General features: G+C 39.3%; 1 long non-coding RNA gene across 1 annotated transcript; it reads right to left on the bottom strand.

The window, feature by feature from the left end:
- Positions 1–13,094: 13,094 nt before the first annotated feature.
- LOC146763899 (uncharacterized) lies at positions 13,095–23,934 on the bottom strand. Its single transcript, XR_014951445.1, has 3 exons — positions 18,740–23,934; positions 16,508–16,589; positions 13,095–15,996 (listed from the first exon to the last, which is right to left on the bottom strand). It is a non-coding gene; the product is annotated as an uncharacterized LOC146763899 (long non-coding RNA).
- Positions 23,935–23,952: the final 18 nt, after the last annotated feature.

The raw sequence follows: 23,952 nt of genomic DNA, 5'->3' as shown, positions 1-23,952 counted from the left end.
AGATCATTAAGATTTGCAAGCTTCTTGAGAGAGAGAATTATTTTGCTGCCCAGGTTATTAGCTCAATATTAATAGCAAGCAGCAGCTGAACTCCAAGCACAGAAAGAGGCCATTATACAGAAAGAACCTTGCTATTTAAGGTTATCTTCACAAAGATTTTTCCTTCCCCTTGTTATAAATAAAAGCTCCAATTTATTAATTTAAGAAAATGTATTAAATGTACCAAATATAAATTTAGAGAATAACAACAAAAAAAGAGAAGCCACTATCAAAAAGAAAAAAAAAATTCAGTGCCGAGCCTGGGTGTTGGTGCTGGGTGAGACACAGGTTTGACCGCTGCAGCAGAGGGTGTCCTGTGATTTAACACCAACTGTCCTGCTTGGCCGATTTTTATGCAATTTTTCTTGCTCAAGTCAGAGTCTCTTTTCTTCCTTTTTGGACTGCATGTATTCATGTAGAGTTCTCTGTGGCAAGTTGAACAATACATGTCCGGAGAGCAATGAACACCCGTGAGCGCATTCCCGGAATTTGGTATTGAGATGTATCTTCCTGATGGCTCTGGCTACCTCAATCTCGGATATTTATTGTGTATTTATTATTCCTTGGACTACCTTGAGGAGTGATCCATCTCCAGGCTGGCCATGTTCAATTGCTTGTGAATTGCTCCCTCCTTTGTCCAGGTGGTTTCAATATTGTGTTGCAATCCCCGTCATCGCTGGCTTGTGCATTTTAAAAACTTCTTATAAGAGTATATCTTAACTATAAAATATATGACAATTTTATTTGCACAAATTATCATATACGCATATAACAAACAACCTGCTCCCACACCCAAATTTAAGTCATCTCAGTGCTGAATGGAAGAGTTGCTGCAGGGGACAAAAGGTGTCAGGAATAAACATTGTAATACTATATGGAAGGCTGGGTTTACCAAAAAGAAGGTTACATTTAACTATCTATACTACTGCAATGAAAAAATGGTATAAAGCATATTTTGATTACCTGGGGTTGCCTCAGAGAGGACATGGATGACAAAATTGCTATGATATACTGAAAAATTGAACAGTGAAAACTGAGAAAGTAATGTAGTGGAAACTCAAATTCAAATGCACAGTGGCTATCTATCACAGCACCAGAAAAGATGAAATTTTCAGAGCATGAAAATGGCAAGTGAGTGATATCTATATATTTGAGAGATAAGGAAATCCTTAAAAACTTTAGTTTAAATGGAATTAATATTTGCAGGATTTCTTTCAGTACCACCTAGTCTTCAGAAAAGTTGATTCTACTCAAGGCCCACAGTGTAATAGCGCTTAAAACCTAGTTCCAAAACCTGTAGTGGTAAAGGAAAAGCATTTTTAGAAGGTTACAGAATCAATGGTTTATATAAATAAAAATATATATGTATATTCTTTAAGAAAGATCAGTAAAAAACACACAGAGCCAAGTCTTCTACCTCCAAGTTGCACCACAGAATTAAACATCTGGTGCAATAAGGTTGTATATTACAGAAAGAAATCCAGAAGTTTAATTTTTCAGAGAATGAGGTTGCCTTTGAACTGAGTGACCAAGGGATATAACAGCTGGTTAAGTTATGTAGGGACATATTACAGTGCTCTTTAGGCTTAGAAATAACCTTCAACATGTTATGGGAAAGTGTCGCTACATTTTCCGTCTTGCCCTTTGCAGTGGTAAATTCATATGCAGAGCAAGGGATCATTTCACCTCATTCAGCAAAAGGTGCAGCACAGAGCAGGTGTTCATGTTCTAAGGAAAAATCACAGAAAACAAACTCCAACACAATAGAACTGGGAAAAAGTTCTTGAAGGAGTTTGCTAATGCAAAAATTACTGAAAGGATATTTAGGTATACACAGGATAAATGATACAGATGTTCAAATTTCAGTTGATTTATTCCTATTTCTTCCTGGGTACTGACTGTTTCTTCTTGAAATCTCATGACAGGTTCTTATATGCCACCTCAAGACTCTGGATCAAGAGGTATGTTGTAAATTCGTCATTGCACTTACACAGTATCCATGTGCAATATATTTATTTGTTTGCTTATTCATTTATTTATTTCAGCTGGGAATGAGGAGTGCAGTCCATGTAAAATTAATTCTCAACTGAATTTATTAATTCTTTGCCTATTTTTTTTTTTTTTTTTTTTTTTGTATCCCAGGGTTGAGGAGAAAAACTGCATTCAGATATTTGTTGCCCAAGAAACTTCCTTCACGTAACCTTATTTAAAGGCAGCATTTTCAATTTGTGATGTAATGCAGAAAACACGCTGGAGGCACATAAATACAGAGAATCACACAAGGAAGGTCATTGCATCATACAGGGAGCATGATAAGTACAGAGGAAGGAATGTGTGGCCATACAATTCACATGGTACAATATGATGGCACCTCCAGGATTCTCATATCCCAAAAGTTTTCTTCAGTCGAGGACCAGGACGGGGAACTGTAGATGTGAGTCTCAGACACCACAGGAGATTCCTGTTCACCTCCATATGGCAATGAGCCCAAGAGTAAATACTGTCTGTGAATATGCAACCATTGTTCATTACATTAGCCTTGCCTGGAAACCTACCTGCTGCCCTTTTCTCTGTAATTTCCAAGCTTTGTTTTCCTAGTGAAAATTAATAGTGGGTTGAAATGGTTTAGATTTTATTCCTAAAAAATCTAAGAAATAAAAAACCAGAATACTTCTTCTATTGAAGTTTTATAAGTCCTAATGCAAAGATGTTAATGTTTTTAATTTTCTATAACAAAAGACATACTATCATTTGAAGTGGATATCTATTTTTAGAGACCTGATGTGAGGTACCAGTGTTTCTAGTGGGTGCACATGCAGGTTGAAGCAACATAAAATAGGATAAGACTTCTTATGAAACATGCTCAGCTTACAGCCTGTTCTAATTTTTTGAGAATGCAGTAACCATAACCCATTTCTATTCTTTCTAAGAAGTGGGCACGTACAGAAGAGGTGCAATAGCAACACAACTCTTTTCATGGTACCAAGCATGAACCTGGAGAAGACTCAAGTAGTATAGCCTGAGCTGGCTGTAAAAGTGTAATTCAAGATGAATATTCGAGACCATCATGATACATAGCACATCCCCATCTGATGAATTTATCCATTCTTAACAAATTTTCAAGAGTACGTTTAGTTGTGTATTAGTATAATGTGACATACAGAGGTGAATTTTCCAAAATAGGAACTCAGATGTCTCAGAGGCTTTCCAGACAGCTATTAAGGAGACTTCTCAGTCTGACCATTCATGAAGCTCTGGCAGTCACACTCCCACCACGAGAGACTTTTATTGCTGGGACCAAAGCCCTGTCACAGCAGGTGGCTCTGCTGGGAGCCTTGCTTGAGTCCCTGCTCACCCCACTCTCACAGTCAGAGGAGACTTCCCAGGGCAGAGTCTGAGATGTCTTATTCCACAGAACAATTTATTCACAGCACAGCACAGAAACAGCCTGGCTGGTGCCTCTGAGGAGGATCCTAAACAAAGGAACCCCTGGGCTTTTACACCCTCACAGTCCAAGTGAGCTCAAGTCCCACCCTTCCTCCTCAGTCCTCAGCTCCTGCTGTGTCTCCCAGTGTCCATTCACCTGGCTGGCAGCACTGGCAGCTGCTGGCTGCTCTTTGTTATTCAAAAGGTTGGCGCTTCACAGCTCCTCTTTCACCCGGCTGGCTAACACCAGACTTGGTGCCCTTTGTTGTGCAAAGGGTCAGCAGTTCACTGCCTCTGTCTTGAGTTCCCACCTGGAGCTCAATCTGCATCTCAATCTGCAACTTGCCAACCAAGCTATCTGTACCAGATGTATTCCTCAACACATCTTTCCAAAGTTCTTTTGTTCTGTCATTCTGGGCATCTCAGTCACCTGACACCACCTCAACCAAGACTGCTAGGATTAACTTGTAATACCATGGCCCATACTGAAGTATGGATGCAGAGAGAAGTCTGTCAAATCAAGTAAATTCCACAAGGTAGAAAATATAAGTAAATTCTGACAGGAAGAAATCCACATGGATTAAGTTGTCTGGAGAGGCCATACCCTCAGGAACAAAGAAGATACTTGGATGGTGGGCAACCATCTTTGCACAGAATGAAGCACATTCTTCCACATGTATTTATCAGCACTATTTAGCAAAAGTTGTGATGTGGTAGAACACATGGCACCCCAACTCAGTTCCTCAGTCTGAGGAACCTTCCTTCCATTGAAGGAATAATTACGTTATCGTCCCCCATGACATAAAGCTCTTTAAGATGAGTCAGGCCAAATCCTTCTTTTGTCAGGACTTCCACAGAATTCCTTCAGCACTTCTTCAACCTCTGTCACAGCAGCTGTGACTACAACTATGTGATACAACTACAGCTGTGACTATGGCCAGATTTGCCTGTGTAAAAAAAAAAAAATTATTTTGCCTGTGTAGAAAAACATTAGTAAACACAGCTTGAGCTACCACAGAAGAGGATAAATAATTTAATTACAATGAGCTTCTCTTTATCTCTGCTATGGTATGCCAATCTCAATCCAAATTTTGTCATCGAGATCCACTGCTTAGATAATAACCCATTTTTACATTTTGGTGACAAGTGGAGGCATGTTATACTGCTGCACTCACCTGTATTGGTTATTATTCCACAATAGCCACTCGCCTCAGAACCTATACCTTATTCAAATAAATTACTTTCAAGTGTTTTCACCCCATCTCAATGCATAGGCACTTTACTTTCTCTGTTCCCAAAAGAGATTTATTGTAACATGAGTTTTCCTTGTTTATTCCCTTTTACAGCTTTTGTTATTAAATTCCAGTGTCTCAAGTAGAACAGGATCTACTGCTGGTCCTAGAGACAGGGCTGACACTCTGCTCAAGTTCAGACTTGAATCATCTGCAGTCTTCTCTAAAGAGAATGACTCTTCATTTGAATTGCTAACAGCAATAAAATAATACACCCATTCTGCATAGAGGATTTTTAGTAATTTCAAGCCATACAAGATGAATTAATTTCTTTACTGAACAATGTTTTTATTTAATACTTGAATGCCTATTATATATTTTACTAATTTAATTAAGTACTTGGTAGTTTGCTTGTTCACTACTCTTGTTATTGGATTATCTGGAAAATCTCTTCAAGCGAATAACTGAAGGACCATGTGACCCATTAAAGTGGTTCCCTCTGGCAAATAATTTATATAGTAATTATACTGTAGCAAAAGTTTTGACATTATGCTCCCAGAAGACCCAATGCAAATTGTACACTAAACCTGCAAACTCAAATTTTCTTGAGATACCATAAAAATATATGATATTGACCGGAATAGTTTTTACCAAATAAGGAGTTTATATGTATACAATTTTAAAGTTGTTGCTCAAACTTCCCTGTATTTGACAATAGTGATGGAAAAATGCCACATGCTCCATTTTGCTGTCCAGTAAAAAAAGCCCTTCTGAAGCTTTGTAGAACCAGGATATGTTGTGGCGCGGCATGCGCTCCTCGCCGCGGCACCCCGAGCGGTGCCGTGCTGGGCGGTGAGGGAAGAGAACGGGCGGCCGCTTTCCCCCGCAAGCTCTGCAGTTTCAGTTCGTGGCGCGCGGGGACAGACGAAGGCGACACGGGACTTGGGGGGGGAACGAGATGGTTTTATTCCATGAGCCCCAAGACCCCGGCGGGCGGGGGGGCAAAGGTTTTATACAGAACTCAGGAGGAGGGGTGTAGGAACAGTAACCAATGAGGGAATAGCAGGGGAGGAGTTTAGGGCAGAACTAACATCTGGAAGCTGAGGAGGGGGCTAGAATGAATGACAGGGAAGGTTCTAGGGAAAGGGGCAGGGAAAGGGGGGTTGGGGGGGGGGAAACAGATATTAAACAAATATCAAATGAAAGAAAAACACACCACCGCAAGGATCTTAATCAGAAAAACATGAAACTTGTCTTAAAGACAAGTAATCTAAATGTCACCCTTGTTTCATGTGGAATGGAGACTACCCATGCTTTACCCCAGCCAAAAGTATATATTGACACTGTTGGGAAAGCATGCGTCTAAAAGGATACCAAAATGTGTCTATTCCATGCTTTGTGAGCAAGTTTATCCTAAAACAGAGTCCCAGCTCAATGCTGAGTTCAGCCTAAGCACATTTACTGTCTTAGAATGGACCTTCCTTTTCTTGTTATTAGTTCTGATTTAATCAAGTACTGATGCATCTATCCAGCACACAGATTCAGATGTAGGTATGGAGATGTTTTTTGGGTAGCAATGCTGGAGTTTTTTCCAGCTTGCTAAAGTCATTCACCTTTCCAGGGATGTTTACAGAGTCACTTCTATATTTAATATTACCAATTTTGACACGTGGCACTTTCTGAGACAAAAAGAATATTCTTTCCCTTTGCAACATTAACCTTTCCTTGCCACAGATGCTTCTCTGTGGGACTTCTGTGTCTCTTCTGTGATTATTTCTCTCTCAGGCAGAGATGTCTATATAAAACATGCACTTAAAAACAAAAAATAAAACCTAGCTCTGAAAATATAAGCAAATAGGAAAGTGTATCTGTAGGGAAGCCATTTTGCATTTGGCCAGAGGCATAAAATGCAAATCATGCCCAGTAGATTCAGGACACCTGTCTTTCTTCTCTGTAATAAACCTGAGGGTTAATGTCATGGAGGATGAAATAGATGCAATACTTCTCCTCTTCCTACTTCACTTTACTTTATTACTTTACATGCACTTCCTCAATGGCTAAGGGTTGCTAAGAGAAAGAAATGAGAATCTAGCTTTGCTGGTAAGGAATTGAGATGCTCACTGTGCCACAGGCAGGTGTTCATCCTGGTGTGCAGTGGTGATTTTGTTGATTTCTGGTTTTGTTTTGGGATTTTAGAAGGAGTAAACCTCCTTAAACACACACACACACACACACACACACACACACACACACCCACCCACACACCCACACATGCACACACGCACATGCACACAAGTACACACACACTCTGCAACTGGATAGATTTCAAAGAATGAGAAAATTCTCTGTAGGAAATGAACATTGAACTCCCTTTTTTTCATCTAGAAAGCTAGTTTAGTGAATGGGAGCCCAGCTGTTCATATAAACAGAATTATTTGCTATATGTGGATAATAATGAATAAAGCCATTAGCCTAGCATAAGTGCTTGTCTACAGGACTTCAGCCTGCTTGTTTTCAACAAATTAGCAATTTGAGAACCTGAACATACAGCACTGAATTGTATTTTCTTTCTTATTATACCAAATTGTAGTTGTATTTTAATCATCATTGTGACCTTAATTACTAATACCAGTAGATATTACCATTGTATCAAACCCTGCTTATTTCACTAACTATTCATATTGCATCAGAAGGGGCTGTAGCCAGGAAAGCAGGATTTTTAAATGATATTTTAAGTTCCTAAGTACTAAAAACTTTGAAAATTTGAAAACCATCTGTCCCTGAAGATTGTCCATGCTTTCAAAATACGAAACTTTGTATGTAGCAATGTAAATTGATTGTATTGATATATCTGGATATATAAAAGTATGTATTACAGATCCGTACATTAATAATTAAGAGAAAACAAGAGAAAAAATATCTGGGCTAAATTTCAGATACATGATAACACATTAAAAACAATTCAGTGGACCTAGGAGTAGAAAATCAGCTTTTTTTCACTTGCCTGGTTTAGTATTCCAGCTGGAGGAATAATGTTTTGCTATATGATCCCTGTTCATTGAATTTGTCTGAGACCTCTGAGCAGGTTTTTGACTAGTCACCAATTTGGCTACATCTAAGTCTGACAGGACAAATAGATGAGCTGCTGCCACATTGTCTGCCACATTAACACACTGAAAAGTTGGTTTGTCTTAATACACAGAATTGTCTTAACATACAAACAGCTGAGGAGCAACCTTGCTACAGATAGACATTTCTTGAGCAAAAAAATAGAGTCCTTCAATTTGGTACATTTTGCAAAAATGTACATTGTAAACATTGTAAATGTTTTAGCCCTATGTAAGTGTGTAACACCTAAGAACACAGCTAAGCTTAAATACTTATATTTGTGAGTGTTTTGCTGAGTTTCCATTTGGAAGTTGAACATGTGTGTACAATGAGGCACAATGAAGGTGCTTTTGTAGCAGATATATCACCATTCTGCCTGTAGTCTGCAGTTCCCTCTGTTTGCATTGAACAAAATCCTTCTATTCACTTCATTGCTATTTTACCTCTAGAAAACACAAATGATCAATTTGTGCACTCACATTGACTTCTGCAAAAAGGAAAAAAAATTACTCTCTTGATCTGGATAAGTGCTAGTTTTCAGTTATTTTCCATCTGTTTTGAAGGAATCATATTTACTTGACATGATAAAAGAAACCCTACTCTTTAAAATCTCAATAGATATTATGGTTTTAAGCAAACTTCTTTAGTGCATGAAGGATTAATGAAGATTAGCTGAGTTTATCTGCTCCGTGTGTCTCAGTTCAAGCTCCTGTTTCAAAAAACCTAGTTTGAAAAAATGACAGAGAGTAATGAAATCACTCTTGATCCAAACACTTAGTTGCTGCCCTCTCTGCACTCCTTCAGCTTGACAGCTTGCCCATATAGGACATTAAGTTTTCTCTCCAGCTGCAGGACTAAACACTCACAACCTTGATGGGACTTACACCTCTTTGAGTCTTGGAATGCATCAAATATGAGATTTCACTTGAGCCCTGACTTCAAAAAAAATATATGAAAATACACTGTAGGATGAAAAGCAGAGGAAATCACATGCGGTTGAAGAGATGCTACCAGGAAATGGATTGTGCATACCTTAAGACCCATCTAGCTGTTTCCTCCTATGAGTTGCAGGGTTCTTAATTTACGGTTTATACATCTCTAAAAATAACAAGACCATAATAAGAAACACCCTTCAATACAATGCACTCATGTGCAGTAAAAACGCAAGTGTTGGAGTAGTGGTTGCTGCTGCCTAAAATCTGTCCCCCACAAGCCTCTCCTGTGGAAAAGCAAGCTGAGATAACCTTCAGGCAATGCAGCCAGACCCTCACTCAACACTCACCACAGCTGGCTCAGAGATAGAGGCAAGAAAGGCTCTTTTTGCAGGGTTTTATTCCAGCAGAGGATATCACATGTGGCTGAAGGGAACGCAGTGAGGTAAAAAAGAGATTGACTGTTGGGGAAGATGAAATAGGAAAGTCTTACAAATATGATTGCCTGGCAAGAGGCCAATGGAGGAGACAGCTCAAGAAGGGGAAGGAATGGGAGGCAGAGCTAAGGGCTGGGCAGAGGGGTTTGGTGTCCAGGGAAAGGGGGGTGACCACCAGGGATATCAATCCAGTGGGGGGACAGGGAAAGGAGAAACCAGGAGAAGTTACACAGGGGAGGTTGCCACACAGAAGTCCAAATGGCAAACTGCTTTTCTCTGCAGGACTGACTCTGTGGTGAGTAGTTACTGCTCATGCCAGGGCTGAGGACTTGGGAGTTGACCCAGGTGGGAGAGTTCATGGGATGCTAAAGTGCAGGTATCCTTGTCCTCAAGCAAAAAGATCTGCCACCAAAATGGGAGAGTTGGTCACATCACTAGAAGAACTCTGTTAGCTCTGGATAGAAGAGCACATGTCTAATGGGTGACAGTGCTTTGTGACAAGAGAAAGCAGAATTGCAGCCTGTTCAGAGGTAAGTGGTGATCAGTTATAAGTGGTCCAGAGCTCAGAGTTTCAGCTCACAGAGTGCTGATGTACTTGCTAATGCTATTGCTGAGTCTAAAGCAGAATTGTGGTGTGCATACCAGTAAAATGGCCTATAAAAGCAGAGGGCAACAGCAGATGGAGCATGTTTCTTGTTGGCATCTAAGGAGTGGCATAATGTAATGACATTCCATTACAGCTGAGAAAATTGCTCACTCCTTAAAATGCAGTTTCAGGCTAGAAGTACAGTAGATACTGTATGTACTGTATTCCTGAGGTGCTGGTGATTAAGGTCTGTAATTGACCTTGAAAAAGGGAGATGTGCTGTTATGATCCATCCAACCTTCTATGGATGAGACACAGAACTTAACCTCTAAGGTACTGTAGTGGTCTTTATAATGAGCTAGATCATTCCACCACTGCAAGTGAGCCACAGCCACTAATTATATGTGTGTGTTTCTGTGAGTTTACAGACATAAATACTAATATTGTATACAACCTCGACATTATTTCTCAATGTAAATAAAATGGTTTTTAAAGGCTGCTGACATTTGTATTAAATACATGCTGTGCCCTGTAGAGCAGGGACAATCAACATTTTGAGGGGTGAGCAGAAACTGATTTATTAATGCTGTACTTTTAATTGAAGTAGAAGTCTACTTGTACAGCCTTGCAGCTTAGCAATAGAAGAAGATTTGAAAACAGAAAGATTCCAGTGGCCAAAGCTTAATCTTTTTTAAAAATAGTGATTTTAAAAGATTAACACTGCAGAGGCATTTTAATAGCCCTTTTTTGATCTTTCCTGTATTTGGAGATAAACAGGCTTTTTCTCAGCACAGTACTACAAGAAGGACTAATTTTTGCTATTTTGCCTTTACTGGAACTACTTGAATATTTCATAATAACTGTATCTTGTTAAATTGCTGTGATACTATTTTAAAAGGTGAAATCAATCCTTCTGGGAATCCTGGGCATCCATCTGGCTGCTCTGGAAGGTCTGGGACCCTGGCAGGGGGTCAGGAACCCCCCTGTACAGAGCCCCAGGAGACACTGTCTGTGATCTCTGGCCATGGAAAAGAGTTTTCAATCTTACAGGATGAATTACAAGCTCTGAGTGTTTGATATAAGCAATAATTATTGTGGCATGGGTGCAAAAATAGAATTTTAGGATTCTATATAAGGGGTCCAAAGGGGACAAGATGGAGGAAATTGGAAGACATGGAAGAAGAAGAAATGGTTTGGCATTTTTCTGTTGGTTCAGGCTGGGGACACACTGTTCAACGTAGGTGACAGATATTGGCACGTTATTGTAAATCCAGCCCAGGGAGTTTCTGGTATTTAATGTTTGTAACATCCCACTGAGGGCAGAGCCCCACACGCTGCCCTGCAGGACAGAGCTGCAGCAGGGCAGCAGAACATGTTAGAGACAAACAGAATAAACAACCTTGAAAACCAGTACAGATGAATTACAATTTCTTCTTTGGCAGCAGGGCAGAAAAACAGAGACTTTCTACAATCTTGGAATCATTTAAATATCACAGATTCCATCAAATCCTGCTTTACTACGATGAATTTCCTGTAGACAGGAAGAATCTTCTCCCCTGAGATAATCATTGTAGTCATTAAGACCCCATGCCGTGGCTCTTGTAGGCCAGAACTCAGCAGAACACTCTCAAATGCAAACACTGGACTTAGCAATGTTCTTAAGATTTACACCCTTGCAATAGGGCTGAAACACACTTTTACAAAGCCTGCCAAATTGAAGAAGTGTTGTCAGTAAGATTTAGGCTGCCTGGAGCACTGAAAAGACATGGCTGTTCAAAGCAAGAGAAGGCAACAGCCAGAAGACAAAGCATTCTGCCTTTCCAGCATTTCTGTGTACTGCTGGCTGGGCTGCAGTAGGTAGAGGGTTCCTCATTTGTCCCTGGCTGACTGAGAACCTTAGGCATAGCCAGAGTTAGAACTTGACTGAGAACCTTAGGCATAGCCAGAGTTTCCGTGGTGTTACTGCTGCAACACAGGCTCAGTGCCCTGCTAGTTTAAATTTGAAGTGGTTTGTATCATTAGTAGTGATGATCTGCTCTTGTTAGGGACCAAAACTAATGTAACTTTGAATGGAATGTTGCGAAGATAACAGGATGTTTGAAACCCTGACACATTTGATGTCCTACTTCTCATACTTGGCAGTTACAAAGCAATCCTCTGTTTCTCCTGACTTTACAGCCTCTTGAGGCCCTCCCTGGAAGATTGGGCACAAATATGAACAATGGCTGTTTTTCACTAGACTTAGATATTGTTATACTTCCAGTTTTAGTGTTCTACACAGAAAGTGGGATATTCTTAAGATTCCTTGACTTAGGGTTGAGAATGTCAAGGCAAACCCACACTTTCTAGGTTTTCTTCACAACCTTTGTTTGGAGGACTTGCTAAATTTCACTGACAGATTCAGCTCTTTTAAATCAAGTGTCAAATATTGTATTGGCAGTTTTCCATGAACAGGATGGGACTGCTGGGTTATGTTCCTTGAGCTTTATTGCAGCATCAGCCTCATTTCATGGTTGAGACAATAGAAAGGTGGCAACAGCTCATGTCCTGCCAGCAGCAGCCAAAGATTTCTTTGTTACAGAGCATTTAAAAAACTTTTTAGCCAATAGAGTATTGCTGAAGTTTTCAGACAATTGTTCTAGCCAATTACTAGAAGTACATGTACACCTGCTTCACACAATGTTTGCTTGTTTGCTCTCTATTAACAATACACAATACTTCATTATTGAGCTTAAAACCTTCTACTATCCCAAGGATATTTTCTGCAGTCTTAAGGTCTATCTCAGCCAAGCCTAAAACTCAAGCTATTGTTTCATGTCCTTGCTAGCTGTACTATTGTAACATTTTCCAACTTTCAGACTTTGCAGCTAGTTCTAAGTTTTCTGCTCTTTCTGTTTCTAAGGCCTGCTTTTACAGCTTTCTGGAAATCTTTTTACCTTCACTACTTCCCACATTATATGGAGCCAGAACTCTGAGGCTTCAGTTGTCCTCTACAGCAGGTCTTGTGGAAAGACAAGCATTTAAATGTATTTGTAGAGAGAAATAAATGGGCAAAGGTGTATTTGCTGTTCTGTCACTGTTAAGGATAGCCAGAACATTGCTAGATTTTCTATCTGGGTAACTGAAACTGAAACCTGCAGTTGTTTCTGTCTTTTTTTCTGGAAGGTACTAAGTGAAAAAGCATCAGAAGATGCTTATAGAGCTTTTTTTCTAATAAAGAATTAAGAACATGCATGTAATTTGAATCAGTAAATAATGTTGACTTGTTCAAGCACTCAGCTCAGTCTATGAGTATTCTGCACTTTCACATGAAAATCTGTATAAATGCCTTGAGTTCTATCTCCTGTTTTTTTTTATTATTTTTTTTTTCCTTTATGGATGTTGTGGGGTTTTTTATAGTGGGGTTCAAGAACATTCTCTCAAGATGAGCTCTGGAGTTCTTTACTTTTTCTATAAGGACATCCATTTCTGGCTTGAACTACAGCCTGAAATCAGAGGCTGAGTTGGCCTTTTCCCACTGAGCTACAGAGTGTAAGTGGTAGGAAATGAATGAATGAATTTTGAACAGGGAAGAAATGCTTGAGGAAAGAGGAAAGAATTTAGTTTTAGATGAGAGCAGGGAGAAAACAAAGATCTTGACTAACTAGTTCAACTTTCATTTAGGAATTCACTAGCTGTCCATCAGAAGGATGCATAACTGTCATCCATTATATTATTGTGCTTTCTCCTGTTGCTCTGCCAAACATTAAAAGGTGGGAAATTGAATCAAAGTGAGAGCATATGTCATGAGTACCTAATAAAATCAGAGTATGTTGAATATCTAATTACAAAAAAAAAAAAGTGAGTTAGAGTTTGTTGATAACCTCTGTATTCATTGGACCCTGCTGATACAATATCACTTCAAAGTTTTTGGATGAAACCCATATAAAAATTATCCAAGGCCTGCTTGTGCTATAGCCTTAGAACAGAGAGAGGAGTTCTTAAAACTGATACAGCATATCCTGTCCAGGAAGTGTAAATGGAGGTATGGAAAGTGTCTCCAGTCTTTCTACCTCATGTCCAATTTGGTCATACACTACTCCTGTACTCAACTTGAAGGTTAAAAGTAGTTTTACACATGAAGGGGCACCTTCAGTACTTGGTCTGTTCAGAGCAGTGAAACACTAAAGTAACAACTTAGTACCAAAATGGATGTCAGTTCCAAGGAAAGTGACAGCCAAACAGCTAAGAAAAAGTGATCAGAGTTCACAGGTAGCACTGTGGAGAAGAAAGCACCTACACCAGATTTTGTATTCTCTGGGCAGTAAAAGGCATCAAGAAAAGCAGAGCAACTAAAATAGTACAGAAAAAGACCTCTTAAAATTAAGTATTGGAAAAATCTGTAGAAGTGCCATGGTAAAATATTTTTGTAATCTGAAAACAGCACCAGAGATGAGTGGAAAAAATAATATACTCTTGAATACCATTATTAAAAATCTCTTCCACTGGATAGACAAAAATAGACATTGCTGGGATCTGGAGAGAGGATCAAACACAGCCTATGCATTGCAGACCCTTCCAAGTGCTCAGTTTCTGTCTGCAGATGTAAAAGATGGAATATTTGGAACCTGACAGCAGAATTTCAGAAGTGGTGATAATACCACTAAATCAAAAGTGTGGTTATTGTTATCTCTTAGATTTCAAACTAACTCCTAAATGAGAGATCACAGATTGCTAGTGCTGTTTGGACATTCTTTGATATAGTTCCAAGCAGATGCAGAGAGGAGTACAACCTTGTTTTCTTGACTGAGTGGATGTTTATCTAGGATATTTCTGAGGGGTACCTTCCTATCTAGTAATTAAAAAACATGCTTTCTGGCTAATCTATTATTGTAATTTTATTCGTCTAGATTCAGATATCTTATATAATTCCCTGGTACTTAATTGAATATTTGGACCTATATAGTCCTCCAAACAGACAAGATATAAACTAGGCATGTCCCCATATACAGATCAGCATCTTATGCAAAGTCTAATAGAAAACAGTTCTTGCAGTATCATAGAAATTTACCTTTCTCTTATGCAGGAAAAAATTTAGAAGTGGTTGAAACAATGAAGGAACTCATCAGTTACTACCTCTTATTATGGACACAAGGTAAATGCTGAAATCTAGTATGAATTTTTTAAGTAGATTTCATTTACTAGGGATCTCCTTGGGAACAATTTAATATCCAAAGTCAATTTCAGAACGTCCTTAGACATCCTAGATGTTTCTCATATTTCTCATGCTGTAGTGAAACGAGAAGAAACCTCTAGCTCTTGGGCAGTGAGGAGCATTTGGAACTAAAAACATTTGCAGCTAAAAACAGTATTCCATTTTGGCACATGGATTACCTGATGACAAGGGCATGTCTGTATTTTCAGAGGAACACACCTGCCAGTCAGCATGCTCAGAAGCACTTCTGCAGGGTGATTGGAGGTGTGGCAAAAGAAGAAATCACAAAGCAAACAAATGAGCAAAGTATGGCTTCTTTTCTTCTGATGTGAATTTAGTGCTTGCAACAGTGCACTCTTGGAAATCAATCTCTCACTTATACAGGCCTGAAAAGTAGTAAAATCCAAGAAATATCCATGCTGTGTTGCTTAGGCCCCTCACCTTAGTGCTGGACATGTCCCACTATATGGATGAAAAAAGTCTTAAGTTCTTCTGTTATGTCTTCTGGATGTCCTATAATGTTGCTGATTTTAGGGACTCCCTAAATACAAACAAAGACTCTTAGAAATGAAATATTTCTAATTCCGTGCAGAGTGAATGGTGGATATTTTTCACAGAGCACGCATGTCAAGAGATAAAAAGCAAGAGAATTTATGCATTTAAATCTACATAAACTCACCTATCTAGTACGTAGTTACACCTACATATTGCATAATTTTTTTAACTTGGGCCACTTTATAAAATATGAGTCACTGTGCCTGGTGGGCCTCTTCAGGGGTCTGCTGTGGTCTCTGGTTTGGGGAGGTTCCCCCTAATCAATTTTGAGAAACATTCATTTCAGTATGCACAGAGCTCCAAGTTGAGTGCCAAAGAAGATGTGATCTGTAACTCAGCACTACATCTTCCAAGACAATAGCAAAACAGGTTGTAAAATGCAAAAGCTTTCCATAAACATTGAGCAACATCTGCTTAATGCACCTGATAGTATCTTTTTACATTCAACAGGGAGGTTAAAGGTGAGAATGATATCATCTGGTTCCATCTGCAACAGAGATCAAAAGAAGGGAGACAGTGAATTCTGCTTAAAGACTCAGATCTTAAAAATACAGAGAATTCTAATTAAAATACAGAGAATTCTGCTTAAAGACATCAATAAGATTTCCAACTGCTGGTTATTTGTTTATGTGGACAACGGCTGACTTGACTGATCATTTTTAAAAGTCAAAGAGCCAGTAAAAAGTAATGCTGCTCCATCATCATTCCCTTGAAGTTCTATGAATGGCAAAGTTTGGAGACCCCTTTTGGGGTCCAAGAGTTGTACCTAGGGCTGCAGTAGACCTCAGGGATGTCAGAGTTGGGATCAGAGTGCAGGACATGGTCCCTGCTCAGGCTGCTTGAATACACTGCTGTTCAGCAAGCCAGAGAATGGCAGGCTGTATAGACACCCTCATGGATGTTGTCTAGGTTAGCACTCTGCAAATGCACTGGTAATGTATTCTTTTACACGCCAAAAGGAAAATAATTTTGAACAGAGAGATGAAATCAGCCGTTACCTTGTCATGTTGTACTGTAAATGTAATGATGTGTCCTTGCAATGGGTTTTTCTCCTTTGACTCTGCAGTGCTGCCACATCACCTGAGGGAAAATGGCTTAGAATAAGTATGTAATTTCCATTACTTCCTTCCCTGTCTGAAAACTATGTTTAAAATTCTTTCTCTTCCCCAGCAAATCTCAATTCTTTGAAATGCAGCTATCAAGAAAAAGATAACCATAAATAAGAAACAGTACTGTGTCCAGTCTAGGGATTGGTGAAAAATAGAGAATGATCTTCCTCTACTTCTTTCTTAGACTCCTGCTTTCTGAGAAAGATTAAGACAGGCTTTCTGAGCTGCAAGGAACACACTGAGATTCTGCTGTGACCCTTTGATAGACACCCAATAGGGAAACAGACAATTTTTTTTTGCCAGAGCAAGCTTGTTTCATTGTAAAAATGTAAACATCTCAGAAAAAAAAAAAAAAAAAAAAAAAATCACTAATTTCCAGATGAACCACTTGAAACCAGATGAACCACTTTTCCAAGAAAAGTGGGGTAAAAAAATTTCAGTAATAATCCTCAAAAGACAAGTATTTCATGGGAGCATAGCACACTGTAGGATCAGTGTCGCTTGCAAAACTCTTCTGCATCTCTGGGTTTGTTGAGTTAACAGGGTTGATTGAGAGGCCTTTAAGCCAGGTTTGAAAGGGAAAAAGACAAGACAATTCTCACTAGAGATGAGCCTGCATGCACAGCCCAGCTGCAGTGCAGCTGCAGCAATGCACCTGCACAGGTGACAAACCATGGGAGCCATTGGCAGCAGGAAGCCGTGGAGCAGTTCTCACCATGGGATTGCTGGGATGGCTGCAGTGCTGCAGGGCTGGCTGCAAGCTCCCAGAAGGGACAGGTGAGGAAGGAGGGGCTGCGGGTGGCCCTGTGCCCTGGGGAGGGTTTGGCTGTACAGAGCTCAGGGACAGTGGGCACAAGGCTGAGAGCCCGTGGGTGACAGGCAGAGGGATGGCCAACAAGGCAGAGATCCTGCTGGGAGCCTGTCCCAGACCCCCCAGCCAGGATGGAGTGAAATATTCTGTCAGTGGTGTCTCATGAACACCAGCCCTTGCTCTTGTGGGAGACTTTGACTTGCCCAATGTCTGCTGGAAACTCAGCAGTGGAGAGGAGACAGGCTAGGAGGCTCCTGCAGTGTGTGGAGGGTAAATTCCAGACACAGCTGGGAGGGAACCTGCCAGGACCTGCCCTGCCAGAGCTGCTGCTCAAGACAGAGAAGGGCTGTGGGATGTGTGGTGCTCAGAGGCCATCCTTGGGCACACTGACCATGAAATGATGGAGTTTCTTTGTTCTTGGTGAAATAAGGAAGAGGATGAGTAAAAGCTCTGCCTTGAGTATACTGGGGGCAGACTTGGTCCTGGTCAGGACACTGATTCAGACAGTCACTTGCAAAATAGCTCTTAATAACAAAGGGGTCCAGGAAGGCTGGACATAATTAAGAAGAAAATCTTAAAGATGCAAGAGCAGGCTGTCCCTATTTGCTAAAACACAGCCTGACTAAACAAGAAGTTTTTACTGGAACTCAGATAAAAAGGAGAGTTTGCCACCTTTGGAAAAAGGGGCAAGCAACTCAAGAAAATTGCAAGGATGTCAATAGGTCATATAGAGAGAATATTAGTAAGGCAAAAGCTCAGCTAGAACTCAATCTGACCAGTGCTGTGAAAGATAATTAAAAGTGCTTTTATAAATATATTAACAACAAAAGGACAGTCAAGGGAAATCTTAATAATTTATTGGATGAAGAGTAGGAAAATTGTCACCAGGAATGAGGAAAGGGCCGGGTTGCTTGATGCCATCTGTGCCTCAGTTATTACCAGAAAGCCCAGTGAGCTCAGGGCAGCCAGCCCCTGAGTGGCAGACAGGGATGGAGACCAGAACAGACTCCAGGCAGTCCAGGAGGAAGCAGTTCATGACCTGCTGTGCCCCTGGGACACTCACAAGTGTGTGGCACTGGGTGGGGTTCTCCCAGGCACTGAGGGAGGGCAGGAAGAGCTCACCAAGCCACCCACCACCATTTATCTTCAGTCCTGGGTAACCAGGGAGGCCCCAGGCAGCTGGAGGCTGGGCAGTGTGATCCCATCTGCAGGAAGGGTTGGATCCAGGGAATACAGAATTGTCAGCCTGACCTCAGTGCTGGGGAGGTTTAGGTACCAGGTTATCCTGGGGCACATTGGGCAGCACTTACAGGACAAGGAGGGGGTTGGGCCCAGCTGTTGAACATAGCACTTTGTGCTGTGGTTTAGTTGATGAAGTGTTTGGTCAAAAGTTGAACTCAAAGGATGATCTGGGAGGTCTTTTTCCAGCCTTAATGATTTCATAATTAGGAGTTGTCAAGAAACTTCTTTTTTAACCTAAGAAAAACATAAGGACATTAAATGTCTTATGAAGGGAATAATTTGTGAAGCTGAAAAGTACCCAAATTCTATGCATACACATCAGTATTCTATGTCCTTCATCCATCTTTCACTCCAAACAAAATATGTCACACTGTAGTAAAAACACGACCTGAAAAGAATGAAATAAGTGATGAATCCAAGAATATTTTTAGAGTTAATTAACGTCATTATTATATTCAAGGAAATCAGAGTAGCATTAGATGCACTTGAAAATAATGCAGCAGCAAATATATTCAGTTTATACTGTTGTCAGTAGGAGTTGTTTCCCTTTTCTTAAGAGGTTCTGAATCTTATTTTCATATTTCCAGTTTGTTCAATTATCACTGAGGTATTGATTCTTCTTACCATGGAGTTTTCTTAATCCACATTTCTGCATCTGTGAACAATAAATGACCGGATATACAAAATGATTTTTTTGAGGGTCGAAAATACTGTGATTCAGACTTTGTTTGGAATTAAAAGAGATCATGTGATTCCTCCTTGAATCACACATGAAAGTGTATTCCTTTGTATGAAGTATGTATATGAAGGCATACTCCTTTGAATCATCTTGAATTGAATGAAATCAATTTCCACATAACATTAAAAAACCCAGAAGAAATCACATTTTATAAAATAGGCAGACCACTCATCTACTTGAATATCTATTTAACATGTGTAAGACTTAAAAAGAACTTTTCAATTCTGGAGTAAGAACTGCAGGACCTTGCACCATGCAGGACCTTTTATTAATAACCTAAGTTTTTAATTTTCCAACAAAATTTATTAAATTACCTGAAGGTCTGTACTATATCTGTTTTTATAACAAATCTAGTAGTCAGAAGTGTGAATTTTTGCCTCCATAATGGAATTGGGAGAATCCATTATGGTACTACCATAATGATTACTTCTCCTCTGTATTCTGGGTTATCACTCAAGATCTTTTTTTACAAACCAAGACCACATTATGCTGGATAACACATAAGCACAGAATGAAAAGACAATGCTTATCCCTCAATATTGCAGTCTGTAGCACAGCAGGTTCACCAACTCCACTCTCTAGAGTACAGTAAATAAATGTGTGCATCCAGCTGTCACACTGGCCTGATCCTGATACATCAGCAACAGCCTTGGAAAAGCTCTGGTGTACATTCACTGCACTTTTGGAGTAGGATGCTGTTCACCTGCATAGCTCCTTTCTTCAAAGTCTGTTTAATCAAGGTGAGAGGATTTAAATTCACATACCAGCTGTGTTTTATTTGTAATGAGTAGTGGTTCATAATGGAAATGTAAATCTGCAGCCAAGGTCAGAATGCACTCTGTAGGACAACCTGTTCTTTCATAACCTAGACCTTGTGATTTTTGCTGGAAAGCTTTTTACAGTAAAGGTGGAGGCATGAGGAATATTTTTCCATGACAATTACAACTCTGACAAACTGCAGAAAACAGATAGGTGATTAGTGTTTTGATTAGACAGCTGGAATCACGGTTGTGAACAACTCTAGTCACAGTGTTCTTAAATTTCAGATTCTATATTAATTCAAATTCCTTCAGTAATGCAAGTGCAAAGTGTTTAAATTCTATCATGGTGTAAGCGGGGAGCTGCAAGGACTGTTCTGTTGCTGACAGATGTAAATATGACCTAAAGCTATTATCTACGATTTATAAAGTGTAATTATTCCTGATTTTAACAATTATGTTTGCTTCTTCTATTAGCCATGATAGTGTAAACATGTTCATGTCTGTTAATTAGATAACAAATTAAGCTGAAATGTAATAGATGGCTAAGAAAAATCTTAATATACTATTAACAGTGCTGCATCTTTTTACAATTTCTTGTACTTATGATTCTGTCAACTCTTACAAGCAATTTAACTTAAAAAGAAGTAAAGGACAGAGGATGACAGATGGTTATGAAAATAACTTCATGACTAAACTCCCTTGATTCTCTAAGCAAAAATGCAAGGAAATAAAGGTATCTACACTTCATATCACCTTTGTGCACTTTACATAATTTCATTTTATTTGTACTAGAAAACACTCCATTAAAAAATATCCTCAACCAAAATGTTTTTTTGGACCACTAAAGGTGTTTGCTTTTCCAGCCTCAACGAGTTCCAATGAACTTTATTTTTCAAGGAGTCTGGAGCTTCCCATTAAACAATAAAGACCTCTTAATATCATATTTCTTAATATGAGTATTTCTAAAATACCATTCTTGTCATAGATTATTGCATGAGACAAACAAAAGGATTTTTATTCACCTGTACCCTCATTTGCTTATTTTATGACTATGATGACCTGCATAATAAATTAAACTTACAATGATAGGAAACATTTAAACATTTAATTTTAGTAAGAAAATACTACACTGATAGTTGTCTCTAATATTTTCCGAACTGTCTAAACATTTTAAAAGCTTGCCTAGATGCATTAGCTTAATATGCACCTCAGATAAAATTTTATTTCTATTATAAATTTTAGGATTTTTAAAGTCAAACTATTTATTTTATTTTTTATATTTGTATTTTTATTCCTATTTTTCTTTTGTTATAATAAGAGATAGGAACTTTGAGTTGTAGATTTTAGCAATCATGTTGTAAGCCATGCCCTACTGAATCAGTGTTGGATGAAGATACATTTTAATATTCCTAGAAGACCTATAAGATCTCTGAACAATTGCCTTTCCTTGTTGGATGCTATGCAGAAACAAATTTGTTCTTTAGGGCATAATCCATTATAAAGACCCTAGTAAAGCCTCAATTGTGTTCAGTTTTTTATAAAGCTGAAATTCAATTACATATATGAAACTTCACATATCTTCCCCAGATGTTTAGCACTTTTAAATTCTGAATTATCTTTTCTGAAGTTACATATAAAGAAATAGGCTTAATAATGGATTATAAGGAACAAAAAATGAGTCAGAATTGTAGCATCTGTGTAAGCAAGTTGTTCGTCCAGAATAATCTAAACAATGGAGCAAAGTAACCCTTTAAGGGTCATTACAAAAATGGAGATTTTGTATCCCAGCTCTATTTGAAGGCACTGTTTTAGTTGCTATACCTTTTTAATTAGGAGCACTGGAAGAGGCAATCCACTCAGATGACTTTTGAAAGGAATTGAGGGACCGGGTTAAGTAATGACTATTCATTCTGGAGAGTTACCTGAGTGAGAAGGTTCTGCTGGCTTTTGTGATGTGGAGAAAAGGATGAGAGCAGATACTGGAGTTATCTCACTGCCGGATTTCATCTCGCATCCCCGCCCCTGGCTGCAGACCGGCTCAGTGTCTGATGGGCACCGGGGGGCAGCAGCAGCTTGCTTCTAAGCTGCTTCAGCCTAAATGTTTTTCTTAAGGATGACGTTGAATTTATTAAACGCTGAATTGCTCAGAATTGTTCCATTTGCAAACTAGACCCCAATAAACACAGCCAGCCCCCACCGCTGACAGTTTTGTACACGTACATACGTGTCTGTGTCATACATTATTACACCAAAAGGCCTCAGCAGAATCTTCAACATGTGATGAGAAAATGTGAGCTTGAAAGGGAAAATTGGTCAGTCAGTATTTCCACACAGTTTTTTGCTCCTGCAACAAGACTGTTAACCAAAGTGGTTTTTTTTGTCTGCTGAGCAAAGACCAGAAACCCTCAAATATATTCCCCATGATTGTGTTATAAAACACACTGCTAACATGACACAGGAAAGCAGAAGTGAAAGCCTGATATTCTATTTCAACTCATGTGATCCTGATAGTTTCCTGCAAGCAAACATATTATAAAGAAAGGAAAAGCAAAATAAAAGTTTATTTGGGCTGAAAGCAGCTCATAGATTATTATATGTTTGATTTTGATTTTCAATCTTTGGAGAAACTACATAAAGGAAAAAGTTTTAAGAAAATTGTTAACATCCCCACACCCAGACTCTCAAACCATTGTAAATCTGCCTATTACTGCCTTCAGAAATTGAGGTGAATGTAAATATATTTCCATGCTGCCCTAGTTGAAAATTCAGAAAATAAATAGGATTATTTTATCACTCTTGAGTACATACTTTGATGTAGTTTGTAACTTCATGTTTGCCCATTGTTTTCTTCTCAAGATCTTTGTTTATTTCAGTGCATAGTATAAACATTACATATCTCATGGTGAAGGAAAAAAAAAAGGGAAACCAGAAATACCATTGTACAAAGCCATAACTTTATTGAGGTAATAACAAAATTCTCTGAACAGATCTTCATGCTGAAACTAGTACAGTAATGCTGTGACATTTTGCCAGCCTGTTTGGACAAGCCCTAAAGAAAGCTACTCCTGTGGCTTTCAGTGTCAAATAAACAATGAACCAGCAGAAATAGATTTACCCTGAGGTGCCTTTCTCCTTCATGACTCAAAATGCTAGGAAGGGGGAGACTAAGAACACATGTAAATTAGATAAACCTTAATTCATAGAATTATTTATGCTGAAAAGACCCTTAAGATCATGGAGACCAATTGTAAACATAACCATGCCAAGTCCACCCATAAACCATATACCTAAGTGCCACATCTACATCATTTGAATACCTCTAGGGATGGTGACTCAACTATTTCTCTAGTAAGCCTGTTCCAATGTTTTACAAGCCTTATGGCAATGAAAATTTTCCTATTATCCAGTCAAAACTTCTCCTGGAATATCCTGAGGACATCTCCCCATGTGCTGCTTCTGTCACCTGGGACTGGGGGCCAACCCCCACCTGGCCGCAATGTCCTTTCATGCAGTTGTAGGGAACAATAAAGTCACCCCTGAGCCTCCTTTCCTCCAGACTAAAAAACCTCACTTCCCTCAGCTGCTCCTCATATGATTTGTGCTCCAGACCTTTCACCACCTCCCATTTCCCTTCTCTGGACACTCTCCAGCACCTTCATGTCCTTGAACTGCAGGCAGGATTTAAACCAGAGCAGCTCTTTGGTGCAGCCTCACCAGTGCCCGTACAGAGTGACAATCCCTGCCCTGTCCTGCTGGTCACACTACTGCTGATCCAGGCCAG

This window comes from Lonchura striata, chromosome Z (assembly GCF_050655825.1).
Source record: "Lonchura striata isolate lonStrDom1 chromosome Z, ASM5065582v1, whole genome shotgun sequence".
NCBI classification, from domain to species: Eukaryota; Metazoa; Chordata; class Aves; order Passeriformes; family Estrildidae; genus Lonchura; species Lonchura striata.
Note: the sequence above shows the minus strand (reverse complement) of the source record. Positions and strands in the feature narration are given on the sequence as shown.